Source organism: Lepisosteus platostomus, chromosome 8 (genome assembly GCF_059453375.1).
Source record: "Lepisosteus platostomus isolate fLepPlt1 chromosome 8, fLepPlt1.hap1, whole genome shotgun sequence".
NCBI classification, from domain to species: domain Eukaryota; kingdom Metazoa; phylum Chordata; class Actinopteri; order Semionotiformes; family Lepisosteidae; genus Lepisosteus; species Lepisosteus platostomus.
Genome location: NC_142618.1, coordinates 34,829,735 through 34,842,472, shown reverse-complemented (window position 1 = coordinate 34,842,472; position 12,738 = coordinate 34,829,735).

Here is a 12,738-nt window from a genome sequence, read left to right as displayed (position 1 = left end):
GCTCTTCTGAGCCTTACTGCTACATGGGGATTCAGTTGTCTGAAAAAACGCGTTTATTTCGGGCTGAAAAACACGTTTTGCAGAGTGTACTGTTACTGCCCCATAACTTACATGGGGTTGACCAAACTTGCAGAAACATGTTTATTTCTGCTGAAAAACATGTTTTGACACTTTCTGCACACTGGGGTTAAGATCTGAGTGTGTGGGCTCTTCTGAGCCTTGCTGCTACATGGGTATTCAGTTGTCTGAAAAAACGCGTTTATTTCGGGCTGAAAAACACGTTTTGAAAAGTGTACTGTTACTGCCCCATAACTTACATGGGGTTGACCAAACTTGCAGAAACATGTTTATTTCTGCTGAAAAACATGTTTTGACACTTTCAGCACACTGGGGTTAAGATCTGAGTGTGTGGGCTCTTCTGAGCCTTGTTGCTACATGGGGATTCAGTTGTCTGAAAAAACGCGTTTATTTCGGGCTGAAAAACACGTTTTGAAAAGTGTACTGTTACTGCCCCATAACTTACATGGGGTTGACCAAACTTGCAGAAACATGTTTATTTCTGCTGAAAAACATGTTTTGACACTTTCAGCACACTTGGGTTAAGATCTGAGTGTGTGGGCTCTTCTGAGCCTTGTTGCTACATGGGGATTCAGTTGTCTGAAAAAACGCGTTTATTTCGGGCTGAAAAACACGTTTTGAAAAGTGTACTGTTACTGCCCCATAACTTACATGGGGTTGACCAAACTTGCAGAAACATGTTTATTTCTGCTGAAAAACATGTTTTGACACTTTCAGCACACTGGGGTTAAGATCTGAGTGTGTGGGCTCTTCTGAGCCTTGTTGCTACATGGGGATTCAGTTGTCTGAAAAAACGCGTTTATTTCGGGCTGAAAAACACGTTTTGAAAAGTGTACTGTTACTGCCCCATAACTTACATGGGGTTGACCAAACTTGCAGAAACATGTTTATTTCTGCTGAAAAACATGTTTTGACACTTTCAGCACACTGGGGTTAAGATCTGAGTGTGTGGGCTCTTCTGAGCCTTACTGCTACATGGGGATTCAGTTGTCTGAAAAAACGCGTTTATTTCGGGCTGAAAAACACGTTTTGCAGAGTGTACTGTTACTGCCCCATAACTTACATGGGGTTGACCAAACTTGCAGAAACATGTTTATTTCTGCTGAAAAACACGTTTTGACCCTTTCTGCACACTGGGGTTAAGATCTGAGTGTGTGGGCTCTTCTGAGCCTTGCTGCTACATGGGTATTCAGTTGTCTGAAAAAACGCGTTTATTTCGGGCTGAAAAACACGTTTTGAAAAGTGTACTGTTACTGCCCCATAACTTACATGGGGTTGACCAAACTTGCAGAAACATGTTTATTTCTGCTGAAAAACATGTTTTGACACTTTCAGCACACTGGGGTTAAGATCTGAGTGTGTGGGCTCTTCTGAGCCTTGCTGCTACATGGGGATTCAGTTGTCTGAAAAAACGCGTTTATTTCGGGCTGAAAAACACGTTTTGAAAAGTGTACTGTTACTGCCCCATAACTTACATGGGGTTGACCAAACTTGCAGAAACATGTTTATTTCTGCTGAAAAACATGTTTTGACACTTTCAGCACACTGGGTTTAAGATCTGAGTGTGTGGGCTCTTCTGAGCCTTGTTGCTACATGGGGATTCAGTTGTCTGAAAAAACGCGTTTATTTCGGGCTGAAAAACACGTTTTGAAAAGTGTACTGTTACTGCCCCATAACTTACATGGGGTTGACCAAACTTGCAGAAACATGTTTATTTCTGCTGAAAAACATGTTTTGACACTTTCAGCACACTGGGGTTAAGATCTGAGTGTGTGGGCTCTTCTGAGCCTTGTTGCTACATGGGTATTCAGTTGTCTGAAAAAACGCGTTTATTTCGGGCTGAAAAACACGTTTTGAAAAGTGTACTGTTACTGCCCCATAACTTACATGGGGTTGACCAAACTTGCAGAAACATGTTTATTTCTGCTGAAAAACATGTTTTGACACTTTCAGCACACTGGGGTTAAGATCTGAGTGTGTGGGCTCTTCTGAGCCTTGTTGCTACATGGGGATTCAGTTGTTTGAAAAAACGCGTTTATTTCGGGCTGAAAAACACGTTTTGAAAAGTGTACTGTTACTGCCCCATAACTTACATGGGGTTGACCAAACTTGCAGAAACATGTTTATTTCTGCTGAAAAACATGTTTTGACACTTTCAGCACACTGGGGTTAAGATCTGAGTGTGTGGGCTCTTCTGAGCCTTGCTGCTACATGGGGATTCAGTTGTCTGAAAAAACGCGTTGATTTCGGGCTGAAAAACACGTTTTGCAGAGTGTACTGTTACTGCCCCATAACTTACATGGGGTTGACCAAACTTGCAGAAACATGTTTATTTCTGCTGAAAAACATGTTTTGACACTTTCAGCACACTGGGGTTAAGATCTGAGTGTGTGGGCTCTTCTGAGCCTTGCTGCTACATGGGTATTCAGTTGTCTGAAAAAACGCGTTTATTTCGGGCTGAAAAACACGTTTTGAAAAGTGTACTGTTACTGCCCCATAACTTACATGGGGTTGACCAAACTTGCAGAAACATGTTTATTTCTGCTGAAAAACATGTTTTGACACTTTCAGCACACTGGGGTTAAGATCTGAGTGTGTGGGCTCTTCTGAGCCTTGTTGCTACATGGGGATTCAGTTGTCTGAAAAAACGCGTTTATTTCGGGCTGAAAAACACGTTTTGAAAAGTGTACTGTTACTGCCCCATAACTTACATGGGGTTGACCAAACTTGCAGAAACATGTTTATTTCTGCTGAAAAACATGTTTTGACACTTTCAGCACACTGGGGTTAAGATCTGAGTGTGTGGGCTCTTCTGAGCCTTGTTGCTACATGGGGATTCAGTTGTCTGAAAAAACGCGTTTATTTCGGGCTGAAAAACACGTTTTGAAAAGTGTACTGTTACTGCCCCATAACTTACATGGGGTTGACCAAACTTGCAGAAACATGTTTATTTCTGCTGAAAAACATGTTTTGACACTTTCAGCACACTTGGGTTAAGATCTGAGTGTGTGGGCTCTTCTGAGCCTTGTTGCTACATGGGGATTCAGTTGTCTGAAAAAACGCGTTTATTTCGGGCTGAAAAACACGTTTTGAAAAGTGTACTGTTACTGCCCCATAACTTACATGGGGTTGACCAAACTTGCAGAAACATGTTTATTTCTGCTGAAAAACATGTTTTGACACTTTCAGCACACTGGGGTTAAGATCTGAGTGTGTGGGCTCTTCTGAGCCTTACTGCTACATGGGGATTCAGTTGTCTGAAAAAACGCGTTTATTTCGGGCTGAAAAACACGTTTTGCAGAGTGTACTGTTACTGCCCCATAACTTACATGGGGTTGACCAAACTTGCAGAAACATGTTTATTTCTGCTGAAAAACACGTTTTGACCCTTTCTGCACACTGGGGTTAAGATCTGAGTGTGTGGGCTCTTCTGAGCCTTGCTGCTACATGGGTATTCAGTTGTCTGAAAAAACGCGTTTATTTCGGGCTGAAAAACACGTTTTGAAAAGTGTACTGTTACTGCCCCATAACTTACATGGGGTTGACCAAACTTGCAGAAACATGTTTATTTCTGCTGAAAAACATGTTTTGACACTTTCAGCACACTGGGGTTAAGATCTGAGTGTGTGGGCTCTTCTGAGCCTTGTTGCTACATGGGGATTCAGTTGTCTGAAAAAACGCGTTTATTTCGGGCTGAAAAACACGTTTTGAAAAGTGTACTGTTACTGCCCCATAACTTACATGGGGTTGACCAAACTTGCAGAAACATGTTTATTTCTGCTGAAAAACATGTTTTGACACTTTCAGCACACTGGGGTTAAGATCTGAGTGTGTGGGCTCTTCTGAGCCTTGTTGCTACATGGGGATTCAGTTGTCTGAAAAAACGCGTTTATTTCGGGCTGAAAAACACGTTTTGAAAAGTGTACTGTTACTGCCCCATAACTTACATGGGGTTGACCAAACTTGCAGAAACATGTTTATTTCTGCTGAAAAACATGTTTTGACACTTTCAGCACACTGGGGTTAAGATCTGAGTGTGTGGGCTCTTCTGAGCCTTACTGCTACATGGGGATTCAGTTGTCTGAAAAAACGCGTTTATTTCGGGCTGAAAAACACGTTTTGCAGAGTGTACTGTTACTGCCCCATAACTTACATGGGGTTGACCAAACTTGCAGAAACATGTTTATTTCTGCTGAAAAACACGTTTTGACCCTTTCTGCACACTGGGGTTAAGATCTGAGTGTGTGGGCTCTTCTGAGCCTTGCTGCTACATGGGTATTCAGTTGTCTGAAAAAACGCGTTTATTTCGGGCTGAAAAACACGTTTTGAAAAGTGTACTGTTACTGCCCCATAACTTACATGGGGTTGACCAAACTTGCAGAAACATGTTTATTTCTGCTGAAAAACATGTTTTGACACTTTCAGCACACTGGGGTTAAGATCTGAGTGTGTGGGCTCTTCTGAGCCTTGCTGCTACATGGGGATTCAGTTGTCTGAAAAAACGCGTTTATTTCGGGCTGAAAAACACGTTTTGCAGAGTGTACTGTTACTGCCCCATAACTTACATGGGGTTGACCAAACTTGCAGAAACATGTTTATTTCTGCTGAAAAACACGTTTTGACCCTTTCTGCACACTGGGGTTAAGATCTGAGTGTGTGGGCTCTTCTGAGCCTTGCTGCTACATGGGTATTCAGTTGTCTGAAAAAACGCGTTTATTTCGGGCTGAAAAACACGTTTTGAAAAGTGTACTGTTACTGCCCCATAACTTACATGGGGTTGACCAAACTTGCAGAAACATGTTTATTTCTGCTGAAAAACATGTTTTGACACTTTCAGCACACTGGGGTTAAGATCTGAGTGTGTGGGCTCTTCTGAGCCTTGTTGCTACATGGGGATTCAGTTGTCTGAAAAAACGCGTTTATTTCGGGCTGAAAAACACGTTTTGAAAAGTGTACTGTTACTGCCCCATAACTTACATGGGGTTGACCAAACTTGCAGAAACATGTTTATTTCTGCTGAAAAACATGTTTTGACACTTTCAGCACACTGGGGTTAAGAGCTGAGTGTGTGGGCTCTTCTGAGCCTTGCTGCTACATGGGTATTCAGTTGTCTGAAAAAACGCGTTTATTTCGGGCTGAAAAACACGTTTTGAAAAGTGTACTGTTACTGCCCCATAACTTACATGGGGTTGACCAAACTTGCAGAAACATGTTTATTTCTGCTGAAAAACATGTTTTGACACTTTCAGCACACTGGGGTTAAGATCTGAGTGTGTGGGCTCTTCTGAGCCTTGTTGCTACATGGGGATTCAGTTGTCTGAAAAAACGCGTTTATTTCGGGCTGAAAAACACGTTTTGAAAAGTGTACTGTTACTGCCCCATAACTTACATGGGGTTGACCAAACTTGCAGAAACATGTTTATTTCTGCTGAAAAACATGTTTTGACACTTTCAGCACACTGGGGTTAAGATCTGAGTGTGTGGGCTCTTCTGAGCCTTGCTGCTACATGGGGATTCAGTTGTCTGAAAAAACGCGTTTATTTCGGGCTGAAAAACACGTTTTGCAGAGTGTACTGTTACTGCCCCATAACTTACATGGGATTGACCAAACTTGCAGAAACATGTTTATTTCTGCTGAAAAACACGTTTTGACCCTTTCTGCACACTGGGGTTAAGAGCTGAGTGTGTGGGCTCTTCTGAGACTTGCTGCTACATGGGTATTCAGTTGTCTGAAAAAACGCGTTTATTTCGGGCTGAAAAACACGTTTTGAAAAGTGTACTGTTACTGCCCCATAACTTACATGGGGTTGACCAAACTTGCAGAAACATGTTTATTTCTGCTGAAAAACATGTTTTGACACTTTCAGCACACTGGGGTTAAGATCTGAGTGTGTGGGCTCTTCTGAGCCTTGTTGCTACATGGGGATTCAGTTGTCTGAAAAAACGCGTTTATTTCGGGCTGAAAAACACGTTTTGAAAAGTGTACTGTTACTGCCCCATAACTTACATGGGGTTGACCAAACTTGCAGAAACATGTTTATTTCTGCTGAAAAACATGTTTTGACACTTTCAGCACACTGGGGTTAAGATCTGAGTGTGTGGGCTCTTCTGAGCCTTGCTGCTACATGGGGATTCAGTTGTCTGAAAAAACGCGTTTATTTCGGTCTGAAAAACACGTTTTGAAAAGTGTACTGTTACTGCCCCATAACTTACATGGGGTTGACCAAACTTGCAGAAACATGTTTATTTCTGCTGAAAAACATGTTTTGACACTTTCAGCACACTGGGGTTAAGATCTGAGTGTGTGGGCTCTTCTGAGCCTTGTTGCTACATGGGGATTCAGTTGTCTGAAAAAACGCGTTTATTTCGGGCTGAAAAACACGTTTTGAAAAGTGTACTGTTACTGCCCCATAACTTACATGGGGTTGACCAAACTTGCAGAAACATGTTTATTTCTGCTGAAAAACATGTTTTGACACTTTCAGCACACTGGGGTTAAGATCTGAGTGTGTGGGCTCTTCTGAGCCTTGTTGCTACATGGGGATTCAGTTGTCTGAAAAAACGCGTTTATTTCGGGCTGAAAAACACGTTTTGAAAAGTGTACTGTTACTGCCCCATAACTTACATGGGGTTGACCAAACTTGCAGAAACATGTTTATTTCTGCTGAAAAACATGTTTTGACACTTTCAGCACACTGGGGTTAAGATCTGAGTGTGTGGGCTCTTCTGAGCCTTACTGCTACATGGGGATTCAGTTGTCTGAAAAAACGCGTTTATTTCGGGCTGAAAAACACGTTTTGCAGAGTGTACTGTTACTGCCCCATAACTTACATGGGGTTGACCAAACTTGCAGAAACATGTTTATTTCTGCTGAAAAACACGTTTTGACCCTTTCTGCACACTGGGGTTAAGATCTGAGTGTGTGGGCTCTTCTGAGCCTTGCTGCTACATGGGTATTCAGTTGTCTGAAAAAACGCGTTTATTTCGGGCTGAAAAACACGTTTTGAAAAGTGTACTGTTACTGCCCCATAACTTACATGGGGTTGACCAAACTTGCAGAAACATGTTTATTTCTGCTGAAAAACATGTTTTGACACTTTCAGCACACTGGGGTTAAGATCTGAGTGTGTGGGCTCTTCTGAGCCTTGCTGCTACATGGGGATTCAGTTGTCTGAAAAAACGCGTTTATTTCGGGCTGAAAAACACGTTTTGCAGAGTGTACTGTTACTGCCCCATAACTTACATGGGGTTGACCAAACTTGCAGAAACATGTTTATTTCTGCTGAAAAACACGTTTTGACCCTTTCTGCACACTGGGGTTAAGATCTGAGTGTGTGGGCTCTTCTGAGCCTTGCTGCTACATGGGTATTCAGTTGTCTGAAAAAACGCGTTTATTTCGGGCTGAAAAACACGTTTTGAAAAGTGTACTGTTACTGCCCCATAACTTACATGGGGTTGACCAAACTTGCAGAAACACGTTTATTTCTGCTGAAAAACATGTTTTGACACTTTCAGCACACTGGGGTTAAGATCTGAGTGTGTGGGCTCTTCTGAGCCTTGTTGCTACATGGGGATTCAGTTGTCTGAAAAAACGCGTTTATTTTGGGCTGAAAAACACGTTTTGAAAAGTGTACTGTTACTGCCCCATAACTTACATGGGGTTGACCAAACTTGCAGAAACATGTTTATTTCTGCTGAAAAACATGTTTTGACACTTTCAGCACACTGGGGTTAAGAGCTGAGTGTGTGGGCTCTTCTGAGCCTTGCTGCTACATGGGTATTCAGTTGTCTGAAAAAACGCGTTTATTTCGGGCTGAAAAACACGTTTTGAAAAGTGTACTGTTACTGCCCCATAACTTACATGGGGTTGACCAAACTTGCAGAAACATGTTTATTTCTGCTGAAAAACATGTTTTGACACTTTCAGCACACTGGGGTTAAGATCTGAGTGTGTGGGCTCTTCTGAGCCTTGTTGCTACATGGGGATTCAGTTGTCTGAAAAAACGCGTTTATTTCGGGCTGAAAAACACGTTTTGAAAAGTGTACTGTTACTGCCCCATAACTTACATGGGGTTGACCAAACTTGCAGAAACATGTTTATTTCTGCTGAAAAACATGTTTTGACACTTTCAGCACACTGGGGTTAAGATCTGAGTGTGTGGGCTCTTCTGAGCCTTGCTGCTACATGGGGATTCAGTTGTCTGAAAAAACGCGTTTATTTCGGGCTGAAAAACACGTTTTGCAGAGTGTACTGTTACTGCCCCATAACTTACATGGGATTGACCAAACTTGCAGAAACATGTTTATTTCTGCTGAAAAACACGTTTTGACCCTTTCTGCACACTGGGGTTAAGAGCTGAGTGTGTGGGCTCTTCTGAGACTTGCTGCTACATGGGTATTCAGTTGTCTGAAAAAACGCGTTTATTTCGGGCTGAAAAACACGTTTTGAAAAGTGTACTGTTACTGCCCCATAACTTACATGGGGTTGACCAAACTTGCAGAAACATGTTTATTTCTGCTGAAAAACATGTTTTGACACTTTCAGCACACTGGGGTTAAGATCTGAGTGTGTGGGCTCTTCTGAGCCTTGTTGCTACATGGGGATTCAGTTGTCTGAAAAAACGCGTTTATTTCGGGCTGAAAAACACGTTTTGAAAAGTGTACTGTTACTGCCCCATAACTTACATGGGGTTGACCAAACTTGCAGAAACATGTTTATTTCTGCTGAAAAACATGTTTTGACACTTTCAGCACACTGGGGTTAAGATCTGAGTGTGTGGGCTCTTCTGAGCCTTGCTGCTACATGGGTATTCAGTTGTCTGAAAAAACGCGTTTATTTCGGGCTGAAAAACACGTTTTGAAAAGTGTACTGTTACTGCCCCATAACTTACATGGGGTTGACCAAACTTGCAGAAACATGTTTATTTCTGCTGAAAAACATGTTTTGAACCTTTCTGCACACTGGGGTTAAGATCTGAGTGTGTGGGCTCTTCTGAGCCTTGTTGCTACATGGGGATTCAGTTGTCTGAAAAAACGCGTTTATTTCGGGCTGAAAAACACGTTTTGAAAAGTGTACTGTTACTGCCCCATAACTTACATGGGGTTGACCAAACTTGCAGAAACATGTTTATTTCTGCTGAAAAACATGTTTTGACACTTTCAGCACACTGGGGTTAAGATCTGAGTGTGTGGGCTCTTCTGAGCCTTGTTGCTACATGGGGATTCAGTTGTCTGAAAAAACGCGTTTATTTCGGGCTGAAAAACACGTTTTGAAAAGTGTACTGTTACTGCCCCATAACTTACATGGGGTTGACCAAACTTGCAGAAACATGTTTATTTCTGCTGAAAAACATGTTTTGACACTTTCAGCACACTGGGGTTAAGATCTGAGTGTGTGGGCTCTTCTGAGCCTTGTTGCTACATGGGTATTCAGTTGTCTGAAAAAACGCGTTTATTTCGGGCTGAAAAACACGTTTTGAAAAGTGTACTGTTACTGCCCCATAACTTACATGGGGTTGACCAAACTTGCAGAAACATGTTTATTTCTGCTGAAAAACATGTTTTGAAACTTTCTGCACACTGGGGTTAAGATCTGAGTGTGTGGGCTCTTCTGAGCCTTGCTGCTACATGGGGATTCAGTTGTCTGAAAAAACGCGTTTATTTCGGGCTGAAAAACACGTTTTGAAAAGTGTACTGTTACTGCCCCATAACTTACATGGGGTTGACCAAACTTGCAGAAACATGTTTATTTCTGCTGAAAAACATGTTTTGACACTTTCAGCACACTGGGGTTAAGATCTGAGTGTGTGGGCTCTTCTGAGCCTTGCTGCTACATGGGTATTCAGTTGTCTGAAAAAACGCGTTTATTTCGGGCTGAAAAACACGTTTTGAAAAGTGTACTGTTACTGCCCCATAACTTACATGGGGTTGACCAAACTTGCAGAAACATGTTTATTTCTGCTGAAAAACATGTTTTGACACTTTCAGCACACTGGGGTTAAGATCTGAGTGTGTGGGCTCTTCTGAGCCTTGTTGCTACATGGGGATTCAGTTGTCTGAAAAAACGCGTTTATTTCGGTCTGAAAAACACGTTTTGAAAAGTGTACTGTTACTGCCCCATAACTTACATGGGGTTGACCAAACTTGCAGAAACATGTTTATTTCTGCTGAAAAACATGTTTTGACACTTTCAGCACACTGGGGTTAAGATCTGAGTGTGTGGGCTCTACTGAGCCTTGCTGCTACATGGGGATTCAGTTGTCTGAAAAAACGCGTTTATTTCGGGCTGAAAAACACGTTTTGCAGAGTGTACTGTTACTGCCCCATAACTTACATGGGGTTGACCAAACTTGCAGAAACATGTTTATTTCTGCTGAAAAACACGTTTTGACCCTTTCTGCACACTGGGGTTAAGATCTGAGTGTGTGGGCTCTTCTGAGCCTTGCTGCTACATGGGTATTCAGTTGTCTGAAAAAACGCGTTTATTTCGGGCTGAAAAACACGTTTTGAAAAGTGTACTGTTACTGCCCCATAACTTACATGGGGTTGACCAAACTTGCAGAAACATGTTTATTTCTGCTGAAAAACATGTTTTGACACTTTCAGCACACTGGGGTTAAGATCTGAGTGTGTGGGCTCTTCTGAGCCTTGCTGCTACATGGGGATTCAGTTGTCTGAAAAAACGCGTTTATTTCGGGCTGAAAAACACGTTTTGCAGAGTGTACTGTTACTGCCCCATAACTTACATGGGGTTGACCAAACTTGCAGAAACATGTTTATTTCTGCTGAAAAACATGTTTTGACACTTTCAGCACACTGGGGTTAAGATCTGAGTGTGTGGGCTCTTCTGAGCCTTGCTGCTACATGGGTATTCAGTTGTCTGAAAAAACGCGTTTATTTCGGGCTGAAAAACACGTTTTGAAAAGTGTACTGTTACTGCCCCATAACTTACATGGGGTTGACCAAACTTGCAGAAACATGTTTATTTCTGCTGAAAAACATGTTTTGACACTTTCAGCACACTGGGGTTAAGATCTGAGTGTGTGGGCTCTTCTGAGCCTTGTTGCTACATGGGGATTCAGTTGTCTGAAAAAACGCGTTTATTTCGGGCTGAAAAACACGTTTTGAAAAGTGTACTGTTACTGCCCCATAACTTACATGGGGTTGACCAAACTTGCAGAAACATGTTTATTTCTGCTGAAAAACATGTTTTGACACTTTCAGCACACTGGGGTTAAGATCTGAGTGTGTGGGCTCTTCTGAGCCTTGCTGCTACATGGGTATTCAGTTGTCTGAAAAAACGCGTTTATTTCGGGCTGAAAAACACGTTTTGAAAAGTGTACTGTTACTGCCCCATAACTTACATGGGGTTGACCAAACTTGCAGAAACATGTTTATTTCTGCTGAAAAACATGTTTTGACACTTTCAGCACACTGGGGTTAAGATCTGAGTGTGTGGGCTCTTCTGAGCCTTGTTGCTACATGGGGATTCAGTTGTCTGAAAAAACGCGTTTATTTCGGGCTGAAAAACACGTTTTGAAAAGTGTACTGTTACTGCCCCATAACTTACATGGGGTTGACCAAACTTGCAGAAACATGTTTATTTCTGCTGAAAAACATGTTTTGACACTTTCAGCACACTGGGGTTAAGATCTGAGTGTGTGGGCTCTTCTGAGCCTTACTGCTACATGGGGATTCAGTTGTCTGAAAAAACGCGTTTATTTCGGGCTGAAAAACACGTTTTGCAGAGTGTACTGTTACTGCCCCATAACTTACATGGGGTTGACCAAACTTGCAGAAACATGTTTATTTCTGCTGAAAAACACGTTTTGACCCTTTCTGCACACTGGGGTTAAGATCTGAGTGTGTGGGCTCTTCTGAGCCTTGCTGCTACATGGGTATTCAGTTGTCTGAAAAAACGCGTTTATTTCGGGCTGAAAAACACGTTTTGAAAAGTGTACTGTTACTGCCCCATAACTTACATGGGGTTGACCAAACTTGCAGAAACATGTTTATTTCTGCTGAAAAACATGTTTTGACACTTTCAGCACACTGGGGTTAAGATCTGAGTGTGTGGGCTCTTCTGAGCCTTGTTGCTACATGGGGATTCAGTTGTCTGAAAAAACGCGTTTATTTCGGGCTGAAAAACACGTTTTGAAAAGTGTACTGTTACTGCCCCATAACTTACATGGGGTTGACCAAACTTGCAGAAACATGTTTATTTCTGCTGAAAAACATGTTTTGACACTTTCAGCACACTGGGGTTAAGATCTGAGTGTGTGGGCTCTTCTGAGCCTTGTTGCTACATGGGGATTCAGTTGTCTGAAAAAACGCGTTTATTTCGGGCTGAAAAACACGTTTTGAAAAGTGTACTGTTACTGCCCCATAACTTACATGGGGTTGACCAAACTTGCAGAAACATGTTTATTTCTGCTGAAAAACATGTTTTGACACTTTCAGCACACTGGGGTTAAGATCTGAGTGTGTGGGCTCTTCTGAGCCTTGCTGCTACATGGGGATTCAGTTGTCTGAAAAAACGCGTTTATTTCGGGCTGAAAAACACGTTTTGCAGAGTGTACTGTTACTGCCCCATAACTTACATGGGATTGACCAAACTTGCAGAAACATGTTTATTTCTGCTGAAAAACACGTTTTGACACT